The sequence below is a fragment of the Oncorhynchus gorbuscha genome, linkage group LG12 (assembly GCF_021184085.1).
Source record: "Oncorhynchus gorbuscha isolate QuinsamMale2020 ecotype Even-year linkage group LG12, OgorEven_v1.0, whole genome shotgun sequence".
Lineage (NCBI taxonomy): Eukaryota > Metazoa > Chordata > Actinopteri > Salmoniformes > Salmonidae > Oncorhynchus > Oncorhynchus gorbuscha.
Window position 1 is genome coordinate 73,942,736 of NC_060184.1, and position 13,741 is coordinate 73,956,476.

A 13,741-nucleotide genomic window follows, 5' to 3' on the forward strand; every position below is an offset into this window, starting at 1 on the left:
ATAATGTACATACAGCACCCCCCCCCACTCCACAAACACACCCCCTGTCCACCACCCCAACACTCCCTGAACATAATGTACATACAGCACCCCCCCCCACAAACACACCCCCTGTCCACCACCCCAACACTCCTTGAACATAATGTACATACAGCACCCCCCACTCCACAAACACACCCCCTGTCCACCACCCGACACTCCCTGAACATAATGTACATACAGCACCCCCCCCCACTCCACAAACACACCCCCTGTCCACCACCCGACACTCCCTGAACATAATGTACATACAGCACCCCCCCCCACTCCACAAACACACACCCCCTGTCCACCACCCGACACTCTCTGAACATAATGTATATACAGCACCCCCCCCCACTCCACAAACACCCCCCCTGTCCACCACCCGACACTCCCTGAACATAATGTACATACAGCACCCCCCCACTCCACAAACACATACCCCATGTCCACCACCCGACACTCTCTGAACATAATGTACATACAGCACCCCCCCCACTCCACAAACACCCCCTGTCCACCACCCGACACTCCCTGAACATAATGTACATACAGCACCCCCCCACTCCACAAACACACCCCCTGTCCACCACCCGACACTCCCTGAACATAATGTACATACAGCACCCCTCCCACTCCACAAACACACACCCCATGTCCACCACCCGACACTCCCTGGGCTGCTACCCACCATGGAGCAGTTCTTCGAGTACGTAGAGGGGTTTATAGAGGTGAGTTGGTAGAGCATCTTGCAGACGATGATGACACAGGTCCAGACGGTACAGACGCTGGAGGCCAGGGGCCTGAACTGACCGAAGGGCAGGGCGAATGCCCAACTCACCAGGAACACATAGTTGAACAGAGACACCTGGAGAAAACAGGACAGAAGAGACACCTTCACTTCCTGGACGTAGAGTATGTGGTCTAACAGTACAATGCATCTATACACTTATAGAAAAAAGGTGGTATCTAGAATCTAAAAGTGTTCTTAATAAAAGGTGTTATCTAGAATCTAAAAGAGTTCTTAATAAAAGGTGTTATCTAGAATCTAAAAGTGTTCTTAATAAAAGGTGTTATCTAGAATCTAAAAGGGTTCTTAATAAAAGGTGGTATCTAGAATCTAAAAGGGTTCTTAATAAAAGGTGGTATCTAGAATCTAAAAGGGTTCTTAATAAAAGGTGGTATCTAGAATCTAAAAGGGTTCTTAATAAAAGGTGTTATCTAGAATCTAAAAGGGTTCTTAATAAAAGGTGGTATCTATAATCTAAAAGGGTTCTTAATAAAAGGTGGTATCTAGAATCTAAAAGGGTTCTTAATAAAAGGTGTTATCTAGAATCTAAAAGGGTTCTTAATAAAAGGTGGTATCTATAATCTAAAAGGGTTCTTAATAAAAGGTGTTATCTAGAATCTAAAAGGGTTCTTAATAAAAGGTGGTATCTAGAATCTAAAAGGGTTCTTAATAAAAGGTGGTATCTAGAATCTAAAAGGGTTCTTAATAAAAGGTGTTATCTAGAATCTAAAAGGGTTCTTAATAAAAGGTGGTATCTAGAATCTAAAAGGGTTCTTAATAAAAGGTGTTATCTAGAATCTAAAAGGGTTCTTAATAAAAGGTGTTATCTAGAATCTAAAAGGGTTCTTAATAAAAGGTGGTATCTAGAATCTAAAAGGGTTCTTAATAAAAGGTGGTATCTATAATCTAAAAGGGTTCTTAATAAAAGGTGGTATCTATAATCTAAAAGGGTTCTTAATAAAAGGTGTTATCTAGAATCTAAAAGGGTTCTTAATAAAAGGTGGTCTTTAGAATCTAAAAGGGTTCTTAATAAAAGGTGGTATCTATAATCTAAAAGGGTTCTTAATAAAAGGTGGTATCTAGAATCTAAAAGGGTTCTTAATAAAAGGTGGTATCTAGAATCTAAAAGGGTTCTTAATAAAAGGTGGTATCTAGAATCTAAAAGGGTTCTTAATAAAAGGTGGTATCTAGAATCTAAAAGGGTTCTTAATAAAAGGTGGTATCTAGAATCTAAAAGGGTTCTTAATAAAAGGTGGTATCTATAATCTAAAAGGGTTCTTAATAAAAGGTGTTATCTAGAATCTAAAAGGGTTCTTAATAAAAGGTGTTATCTAGAATCTAAAAGGGTTCTTAATAAAAGGTGGTATCTATAATCTAAAAGGGTTCTTAATAAAAGGTGTTATCTATAATCTAAAAGGGTTCTTAATAAAAGGTGTTATCTAGAATCTAAAAGGGTTCTTAATAAAAGGTGGTATCTAGAATCTAAAAGGGTTCTTAATAAAAGGTGGTATCTAGAATCTAAAAGGGTTCTTAATAAAAGGTGTTATCTAGAATCTAAAAGGGTTCTTAATAAAAGGTGGTATCTAGAATCTAAAAGGGTTCTTAATAAAAGGTGGTATCTATAATCTAAAAGGGTTCTTAATAAAAGGTGTTATCTAGAATCTAAAAGGGTTCTTAATAAAAGGTGTTATCTAGAATCTAAAAGGGTTCTTCAGGTAATGTAACTAAGCTTTCCATTATACAACAGAGGTTCTTTTTCATTTTTTTCATGAATGAATAAACCAAAGCCAATGACGTTCTTGTTCATTTTCTCATTTAGTTGGGCCTCAAGATAGGCAAAGGGTTGTAATTACTAGGCTATATTCATTTACTTTAGGCCTGAAATTTGTATTTTTAAAATGTATTATATAGGCTAGGCTACATGTGACTGCATGGTGTGTGCGTTCGGGCATGTGCATATGATTAGCCTAGTAGCCTAGTGGTTAGAGAGTTGGGCCAGTAACCGAAATGTTGCTGGATCGAATCCCTGAGCTGACAAGGTAAAAATCTGTTGTTCTGCCGCTGAGCAAGGCAGTTAACCCCCTGTTCCCCGGACACCAAAGATGTGGATGTTGATTAAGGCAGCCCCTCCCACACCTCTATGTTTAACGTAGCAGACACATTTCAGATGTACAACTGACTAGGTATCCCCCCATATTTATTTTTAATCCAGAGATCTATGTTAATTCCCCTTAATTCAACAACTTTTTTGTATTTTTTCTTCTTATGGCTGCAGGGGCAGTATTGAGTAGCTTGGATAAATAAGGTGCCCAGAGGTTCCCAGAGTAAACTGCCTGCTCCTCAGTCCCAGTTGCTCATATATTCATATTATTAGTAGATAGAAAACACTCTGACGTTTCTAAAACTGTTTGAATGATGTCTGTGAGTATAACAGAACTCATATGGCAGGCGAAAACCTGACAAAAAGCAGGTAAAAATACACCTTATGGAACAGCGGGGACTGTGAAGAGACACACACACACACACAGGCACAGACACATGCAGACAAACGCATGTTAACATAAGCACTATACACACACGTACACATGGATTTTGCGTTGTAGATATGTGATAGTGGAGTATGAGCCTGGGGGTACACACTTACCGTGTTGTATTGTATAATGTATTGTAATATTTTTACAACTGCCTTAATTTTGCCTTGCCCCAGGAAGACTAACTGCTGCCTTGCCTTGGCAGCAGCTAATGGGGATCCACAATAAATACACACTGGAATGATATTCATTTACAGATTCAAAAGAACTTGAGTAGACAATTATCTCTTTCACTGAATGTCTATTTCCTCTACTTTGATTGTAACGTTGTGTTTGACCCGGACTCTGAACGTCTGTTCAATACCCTTGTTTAGTTAGCCAAGAAGTGCACATTGTTATTATGGTCAACACCTGAAGTACTATCTGTGAGAATGTGGCTTTCTCAAGCTTCTGCTATTCTACCCCTAGAGAAACTTACCCTTGATTTACACCAGAAGTCTGATACATTTAGGTAAATCTGGTCTCCATTGTGGTCCTATGTAGAAAACCTCCCATAAATGACCCATATTATAATTGTGATGTTTTTCTTTAATGACTGCCTTTTTCTATAACTTTTTGCTGTATCCTTATTCCTTTAATTGGACTTAGTCTGTGTGGTGCACTTTTTTGGTAGTCTATGTAACCCCTATCAAAAGAAAACATTCTAATAAAAAGATAATTACAACAAAAAATTACAACAAAAATAAGGTTATTCGGCTGTCCCCATAGGAGAACCCTTTTTGGTTCCAGGTAGAACCCTTTTGAGATCCATGTAGAACCCTTTACACAGAGGGTTCTACATTGAATCTTGATGAGATGGTGGCTGATTAGGTCACCTCTTTGACTGAGACCCAGATGATGTAGGAGGAGACGATCTTGATGATGTGGAGCTCCAGGAGCCACCAGATGGTCAGCTGCAGCTGCTGGAAGTACTGCAGGAACTTGAGGAAGAGCACCGTGAGGCGGTCCACCACCAGATACCACTTACTCCTCAGGTCTGGGAGAGGAAAGGGAGAGGGAGAGGGAGAGGAGGAGAGGGAGAGGAGAGGGAGAGGAGGAGAGGGAGAGGAGAGGGGAGAGGAAAGGGAGAGGGAGGGGAGAGGAGGGGAGAGAGGGGAGAGGGGGGGAGGAGGAGAGGGAGAGGAGAGGAGGAGGGAGAGGAGAGGGAGAGGGAGAGGGAGAGGGAGGAGAGGGAGGGAGAGGAGGAGAGGGAGGAGAGGAGAGGGAGGGGAGCGGGAGAGGTTGGAGGAGAGGGAGAGGAGAGGGAGAGGAGGAGAGGGAGAGGGAGAGGAGGAGAGGGAGAGGGAGAGGGAGGGGAGGAGAGGGAGAGGAAAGGGAGAGGAGAGGGAGGGAGAGGGGAGGGAGAGGGAGAGGGGAGGAGGAGGAGAGGGGGAGAGGAGAGGGGAGGAGAGGGAGAGGAGAGGGGGGAGAGGGAGAGGAGGGAGGGAGAGGGAGGAGGAGGGGGGGAGGAGAGAGGAGAGGAGGAGAGGAGGAGAGGGAGAGAGGGAGAGGGAGGGGGGGAGGGAGGAGGGAGAGGAGGGGAGGAGAGGAGAGAGGGAGAGGAGGAGGGAGGGAGGGGAGGAGAGGGAGGGAGAGGGAGGGGAGGAGGGAGAGGGAGAGGAGAGGGAGGGGAGGGGGAGGGGGAGGAGGGAGGGAGAGGGAGGAGAGGGAGGAGGGAGAGGAGAGGGAGAGGGAGAGGGAGAGGGAGAGGGAGAGGGAGAGGGAGAGGGGGAGGGAGAGGGAGGGAGAGGGGAGGAGAGGGGAGGGAGAGGGGGAGAGGGAGGGAGGGGGGAGGAGAGGGGGGAGGAGGGAGAGGGGGAGGGGAGAGGAGAGGGAGAGGGAGGGAGAGGGGAGAGGGAGAGGAGAGGGAGAGGGGAGGGGGAGGAGGAGGAGAGGGAGAGGAGAGGGGGAGGAGAGAGGAGAGAGGGAGAGGGCGGATTTTGAATAGTGGTGGAGGGGGGAGGGCTCTCTTCATTCAGTATAATGTGTCAGGATGGAGAGGGAGAGTGTCAGGATGAGGGAGAGGAGAGGGGGAGAGTGGGAGAGGGAGAGGGAGAGGAGGAGAGGGAGAGTGGGAGGAGAGGGAGAGGGAGAGGAGTGGGAGAGGGAGAGGAGAGGGAGAGGTCAGGTGAGGGAGAGGGGAGGGGGGATTCATCTTCAGAGGAGAGGAGAGTCAAGAGGGGAGGAGACAGAGATTCATCTTCAGATAGACAGTCTACCACTAGAGGGCGCTGTTCCATTTTGAATAGTGGTGGATGGGGGGGACAACATCGACAGATCACACAGCTCTCTTCATTCAGTATAATGTGTCATCTGACATGATGCTTTACAAACAAGTGATACTTTCATCTGACCTTGGAATAACCTCTTTCACAACCTTTTCACAATCAAAAGAAAACCTTTTCACATCCAACTTGTCTGAGTGGGTACATTCATCTTAGCTAGGTGGGACAACCACATATCACAATTCAACAGTGTCAACCACATATCAGTGTACATTCATCTTCATGGGCATTTACATTTTTCAGATCATTTGGGTACATTCATCTTCAGATAGCTAGGTGGGACAACCACATATCATTCAGTACATTCATCTTGACTTAGTCATAGTGGGTACATTCATCTTCAGATAGCTAGGTGGGTCAACCACATATCACAGTCATAGTGGGTACATTCATCTTCAGATAGCTAGGTGGGTCAACCACATATCACAGTCATAGTGGGTACATTCATCTTCAGATAGCTAGGTGGGTCAACCACAACCACATTCATCTTCACAGGTGGGACAACCACATATCACAGTCATAGTGGGTACATTCATCTTCAGATAGCTAGGTGGGACAACCACATATCATTCATAGTGGGTACATTCATCTTCAGATAGCTAGGTGGGACAACCACATATCACAGTCATAGTGGGTACAGCTATCGGCAGTCAGAGCTAGCAAGTAGGGTGTTCGGGGTGAGGAGACGGGCACTGCGTTGTCACTGCTGTGTCACTTCCATGTGTGATTTACTCTCCTTGTCTATATGTGACCGGGCTGAGGGGATTTCAGCACTTTCTGGGCATGGTGGCATTGTGTCATCACGCACACACAAAGCACACGCACACACAATACACCTAAAGCACACACACAGCACACACACACACAAAGCACACACACAGCACACACACACCCAAAGCACACACACAGCACACACACACCCAAAGCACACACACAAACACACACACACAAACACACACAGCACACACACACAAAGCACACACACACACACACCCAAAGCACACACACAGCACACACACACACACACACACACACACACACACACACACACACACACACACACACACACACACACACACACACACACACACACACACACACACACACACACACACACACACACACACACACACACACACACACACACACACACACACACACACACACATTTTATTATTTATTATTGTTGTTGTTGCATTATTGAGAAGGAACCTGCCAGTAATAATTTAATTGGACAGTGTATACCAATGTGCATCCTGTACATACAACTAATAAAACCAAAACTTGATTTTCAAACTCATTCTTTCTTCAGCAGGAAACAGATGTTGAACAGCCCGAGCATTGTTCTGTCAAGACACTGAGACAGCATCAGGGTTCAGACACACACACACACACACACACACACACACACACACACACACACACACACACACACACACACACACACACACACACACACACACACACACACACACACACACACACACACACACACACACACACACACACACACACACACACACACACACACACACACACACACACACACACACAAACACACCCAGAAATCAGCCCGGTCAAACAGAGGAACGACTGTGCAGACAGTGTGTTGAGCAGAGCCTGTAGTCAGCATCGAATGAACACACCATTCAGTGGGAAAAGACCACTAGAGAACTGCATGCAGCCTGTAACTACAGTATGGGACTTCAACAACTGAAATCCTCCAAACTAACTATAGCTAGCAGCGTTTTGCATAAAGGACAGCGTAACAACCATGAGAACCTATGAGAAAATACCTCTGAGAAAGAGGTGTGTCCAAAGAGGTGTGTCCAGAGTACCATGATAGAATGATACATACTGGAGGAGCACGGCCCTGGTTAAACACCAAGCTGCTTTTCTCATCCAACAATCTAGACACTTCCATTGCCATCTGTTTACTGTCGTGTCTCTCTCTCTCTCTCTCTCTCTCTCTCTCTCTCTCTCTCTCTCTGTCTCTGTCTCTGTCTCTGTCTCTGTCTCTGTCTCTCTCTCTTGCTCTCCCTCTGTCTCTGTCTCTCTCTCTCTGTCTCTCTCTCTCTCTCTCTCTCTCTCTCTCTCTCTCTCTCTCTCTCTCTCTCTCTCTCTCTCTCTCTCTCTCTCTCTCTCTCTCTCTCTCTGTCTCTCTCTCTTGCTCTCCCTCTGTCTCTCTCTCTGTCTCTGTCTCTCTCTCTCTCTCTCTCTCTCTCTCTCTCTCTCTCTCTCTCTCTCTCTCTCTCTCTCTCTCTCTCTCTCTCTCTCTCTCTCTCCCTCTGCCTCTGCCTCTCTCTCTCTCTCTCTCTCTCTCTCTCTCTCTCTCTCTCTCTCTCTCTCTCTCTCTCTCTCTCTCTCTCTCTCTCTCTCTCTCTCTCTCTGTCTCTGTCTCTCTCTCGCTCTCCCTCTCTCTCTATCTCTCTCTCTGCCTCCCTCTCTCTCTCTCTCTCTCTCTCTCTCTCTCTCTCTCTCTCTCTCTCTCTCTCTCTCTCTCTCTCTCTCTCTCTCTCTCTCTCTCTCTCTCTCTCTCTCTCTCTCTCTCTCTCTCTCTCTCTCTCTCTCTCTCTCTCTCTCTCTCTCTCTCTCTCCCTCTCTCTCTCTCTCTCTCTCTCTCTCTCTCTCTCTCTCTCTCTCTCTCTCTCTCTCACTCTCTCTCTCTCTCTCGCTCTCCCTCTCTCTCTCGCTCTCTCTCCAGATGACGGCTTCTATATTAGATTCATCAACTTTTATTGGCTGAAATATTATGAAGGAAGGTGCTTGCAAACCCACTAACATTTAATGCTTTTCATAAAAGGTTAATTTGTTATCCCTGTGCATGTGTGTCAGGTTCTCTATCTAGGTACCTGACATCTCGTCGAACGGGGACTCCGCCTTGCTGCAGTGCTCCAGGGGTTCTTCATACCTCTTCTCCTCCTCCTCCTCCTCCTCCTCCTCCTCCTCCTCCTCCTCCTCCTCCTCCTCCTCCTCCTCCTCCTCCTCCTCCTCCTCCTCCTCATAACTTCTCTTCTTCTCCTCCTCCTCCTTCCCATCTTCCTCTTCCAGCTGCACCTTCTCCCCAGCCTCCTCGTCTTTGGTGGTCACAGTGAGGGTGGGTTTGATGAGAGAGATATCTGCCAGACTGCCATCTAGGTGCACCAGCCTGGGAGTGGAGATAGAAATAGAATGACTAGAACAGACAAAGCTCCTAATAGTTGTCCCTCTAGTTCTATGGGAGGCACTGTCAGGCTGGGTCCCTGCAGTTACCAAGAGAATTTGTTCTGTCTGCTTCCCTTCATGACCACTTGTCTCAAAGTGATTTAAAATAAAGAGAGTCCAACCAGTCAATACAGTCACTTCTTCCTCATAACATGTGACAAATACTGTACTCCACTATAAAAAGTATTCTAACTTATGGAGAAATTATTTAACATCTACTCGCAATCTCCCAAATCAAACTAGGGAGTGGCTGCGGATCCGACTTTCCTGGACCCCTCTTCCCGACATCTAAAGGTGTCTCGTTCTGACCTTAGTTCTGTCTTTGTTTTAGGTTGGTCAGGGCGTGAGTTGGGGTGGGTTGTCTATGTTCGTTTTTCTATGTTGTGTTTTTGCATTTGGCCTGGTATGGTTCTCAATCAGAGGCAGGTGTCGTTCGTTGTCTCTGATTGAGAATCATACTTAGGTAGCCTTTTCCCACCTGTGTTTCGTGGGTGATTGTTTTGTGTTATGTGTCTGTCACCTTACAGAACTGTTTCGTTCTCCTTTGTTATTTTGTTTAGTGTTCTGTGTTTAATAAATATAATGATGAACACTTACCACGCTGCGCTTTGGTCCTCACCTCATTCCAACGACGAGCGTTACAAAAGGTCCCGAAGCGTCTGCCCATGTGCAGGATTTTCCACTTCACACACAGACTCTGTTCTACTTAGAGAGAACAGGCTACTCTGGTGGCCATTTAATATACATCAAAGCTGAATCAACGTCTGCAAGATCCCACAATGTTCTCAGTATTCTGGGGAACCGAGTACAACAACATATTATAACGTTGCTGTTACACCAAAAACACCACCTCATTTCTTACAAAGATTTTAGGATGACTGTGTAAATTGTGCTTTTTTTTCTCTAATGTGGCCGAAACTCAGCGAGCGCCACTAGGCAAAATATGTGCTTTGCATATCCCCATGAAACTGATTGAGCTCAAATGGTTCGTATGCAGATGCTGCATGGACGTTTCACTGGTAAAACTTGAAGAATTATCATTCACGATTGACAGGAAGCAATGTTGAAGGGATGTTTTCTATGAGTAGAGGAGAGACTGTGTGTAAAGTAGAGAAACCCCCATCATGCACAGAAGCTTTGGACCCTGTCGGGAAAAGGGGTCTAGAGAAGTCAGCCATCAAAATATGCCTTCAATGGAAGAACGTGATGAAATTGATTTAACGAACACTTCCAACAGCACTTCCACTGCACCTTTGACAGTGGTACATGTAATACACAGAAAGTGGTTTCTGTAGTCAACAATGCTACATTCGTGCCTTGCATAACAACAACTAGTTAGCTAATGCTAAATCAGGCACCCTAAAACTACTGGTATAACAGGCACTCTAATGGTACAACAGGCACTCTAATGGTACAACAGGCACCATAATGGTACAACAGGCACCATAATGGTACAACAGGCACCATAATGGTACAACAGGCACTCTAATGGTACAACAGGCACCATAATGGTACAACAGGCACTCTAATGGTACAACAGGCACTCTAATGGTACAACAGGCACTCTAATGGTACAACAGGCACCATAATGGTACAACAGGCACTCTAATGGTACAACAGGCACTCTAATGGTACAACAGGCACTCTAATGGTACAACAGGTAAGGACAAAAGGATCAGACCCAAGCAGACAGAGAGAGGGGGCATTACAGTTCAACTACCAGCCAGTGGGGGCATTACAGTTCAACTACCAGCCAGTGGGGGCATTACAGTTCAACTACCAGCCAGTGGGGGCATTACAGTTTCAGCCAGTGGGGCATTACAGTTCAACTACCAGCCAGTGGGGGCATTACAGTTCAACTACCAGCCAGTACCAGCCAGTGGGGGCATTACAGTTCAACTACCAGCCAGTGGGGGCATTACAGTTCAACTACCAGCCAGTGGGGGCATTACAGTTCAACTACCAGCCAGTGGGGGCATTACAGTTCAACTACCAGCCAGTGGGGGCATTACAGTTCAACTACCAGCCAGTGGGGGCATTACAGTTCAACTACCAGCCAGTGGGGGCATGGGTAATGGATAGGCATGGTGGATTTCACCTCAATGAATTGCCGGACAGAGTATGGAAAGTTTTAATTGAATCAGAGGCTGCTAGAGACCAATACTAGACCTGCGGTCCCCAACCTTGTCTGTTCCAGGATCCCCAAATCACAGCCAAACCGTCCAGGACCACCATCCGTGGAGTCACATATCTTAGCGGTCACACTTGGTCCATTTTAGCAGTGAATGTAACAAACTAAAGGCGTATTATTAATATAAACCATTTGCATTGTGAAAAGTAATGTAAAACCTGCTAAAGAAAAACAGCGCTGATATTGAAGTTACTCGAATAGGTGGAACAACATGCTTTTTTTGGAAGAGTTTTCAAACCTGTGACACTTAGTGGGACTCAGGGAAAAACGGTCAATTGGATGGTCACTGCCAGAGAGTCACAACTTATTTTCCAGTGTGTGGTCCGCGTGACACTCACCTGGTGATCGTGCTCTTCTGTTTGTCTGCCACCGTCTTGATGTCAGTGAGCAGGAGGAAGCGCTGGTGGAAGTAGTGCAGGTGGAGGATGCAGACCAACAGGAAGGAGGTGGGGATGAAGATCCTCGTGAACAGAGCCGGGACAGAGAACTTCTCCAGACCCAGGTCCTCCAGTCTACACAGGGAGAGACAGGAGGAGGAGGGCGGTTGACACGGAACGACACTCTCTCTCTCTCTCTCTCTCTCTCTCTCTCTCTCTCTCTCTCTCTCTCTCTCTCTCTCTCTCTCTCTCTCTCTCTCTCTCTCTCTCTCTCTCTCTCTCTCTCTCTCTCTCTCTCTCTCTCTCTCTCTCTCTCTCTCTCTCTCTATATATATATATATATATGTTTTTACTCACTTGTCCTTGCTCATGCCGGTCATGTTGAACCAGACGTGGATGGAGGAGTCAAACTGGAAGGTGTAGATCAGGATGAGGACCAGCATGGTGTACACCACCACAGACATCCAGAAGTACTTCAGCATGCTTCTCCACCACTCATAGTGCACCTGGTGATGGCCAGAGAGAATGTTACACAACTTTTACACCTTCAGATCACCATCCACTACTACACTAAGTGTAGTTTGATGGTTATAGATACTCATTTTAAATGTACATTTTAGTCAACAGCAGACGCTCTTATCCAGAGCAACCTACAGCAGTGAGTGCATACATTTCCGTACACATTTTCGTGCACTCCAGAAGTACAGAAATGGTGTACGTGGAGTGCACTTGACTTAGTAGTACGGACCCAAAGGAAGGTCCTGAAGGGTGCATCAGCCCTGGGCTAGATGAAAAACCTGCACAGAGCCACCCGGACAGGAAGGTGCAGTAAGCCCACAGTAACAGCACCTGGTAGCAGGCCACGCAGAAGAGGAGCAGCATCATGTAGATGATCTTGTACATGACGATGCGTCCCTCGAAGCTGACGAAGAAGAACATCCCTCCGCAGATGTAGATCCAGTACTTGTTCAACATGGCCATGAGCGTGTTGCCTAGCACCTGCATCATCTCTCTGTGTCCACCGCTCTCATCCATCACCTCCTTGTCCTCTATAAGAAGCGCATGGGAGGGAAGAGCTGAAGCAATGACGTAGAAGATGACGACAACAACTACAACGACAGCAGCAACTACAGCAACTACAACAACAGCAACAACAAAAGCAACAACAACAGCAACCACAACCACAGCAATGACAGAGGGATAAGCTAACACAACTAAGGCATGAAGTAGTTTATGTTTTGTGTAAAACAAATGGAGGTGATTCATGTCTTTCTTGACACCTGTGAGGTTACCAATAGAGCAGAATTCTAATTCAAGACATGCTTATATTTCATTTAAATAATGAATTAATGTCAATCGGAGGTGTTTGTATTACATGTGTTCATCTGAAACTCACACTGTACATTAGGGATGGGCATCTTTGATGGGGGTGGGGGGTGGGGGGGGTCACAAAAAATCTGAACTCATCATAAGGGGGCCACAGTGGCTCAAGGGTCTGCATACCCACATCCATACCCACAAATTGCAGTCAGAGCCCTAGCCTTTTGGCAGCCCTAATAGCATTTTTGTTGGGGGGGGACCCCCCACCCACCTTACGAGCAAACCATTTTTCGGGGCCCCCTTTTTATGCAAGTTTGCTGCAATTCTACACATTTTTCCATGAGGCGGAAAGAAGATTTAGCAAATTCATAACTAATTTAATGCAATTCTAGTGATTTTGCCACGGGGCGGAGAGAAATGTTTGCACTTTGAATATGATATCCGAGTGAGAGTGACTAACAAAATCAATGGGGCACCCTGGTCGGTAATTTGATCATGATTACCAATCTAAAAAATGTTTTGCTGACATGGCTAATTGAATGACTGTCAGTTACATAACACGATTAACACTGCTGATACACAACCAACTTTCTAAATTGTACCTTGTGTATTCTACTATTCCAACTTGCAAAAGTAAGTTGCGACCACGTTCCCGAAATTGATCCATCCCTGCTGTACATACTCTAACCAGGAACTCTCAGTCAGACAGACAGACAGACAGACAGACAGACAGACAGACAGACAGACAGACAGACAGACAGACAGACAGACAGACAGACAGACAGACAGACAGACAGACAGACAGACAGACAGACAGACAGACAGACAGACAGACAGACAGACAGACAGACAGACAGACAGACAGACAGACAGACAGACAGACAGACAGACAGACAGACAGACAGACAGACGGACGGACAGAAGGACAGACAGATAGGCCAACAGACATAGACTGACTGACAGACTCAGGGGCTGTCTTACCC

The 13,741-nt window shown here is 45.9% G+C and overlaps 1 pseudogene; it reads right to left on the reverse strand.

The window, feature by feature from the left end:
- LOC123991386 overlaps positions 1-13,741 on the reverse strand; it is a 174,209-nt pseudogene that overhangs the window by 41,408 nt on the left and 119,060 nt on the right.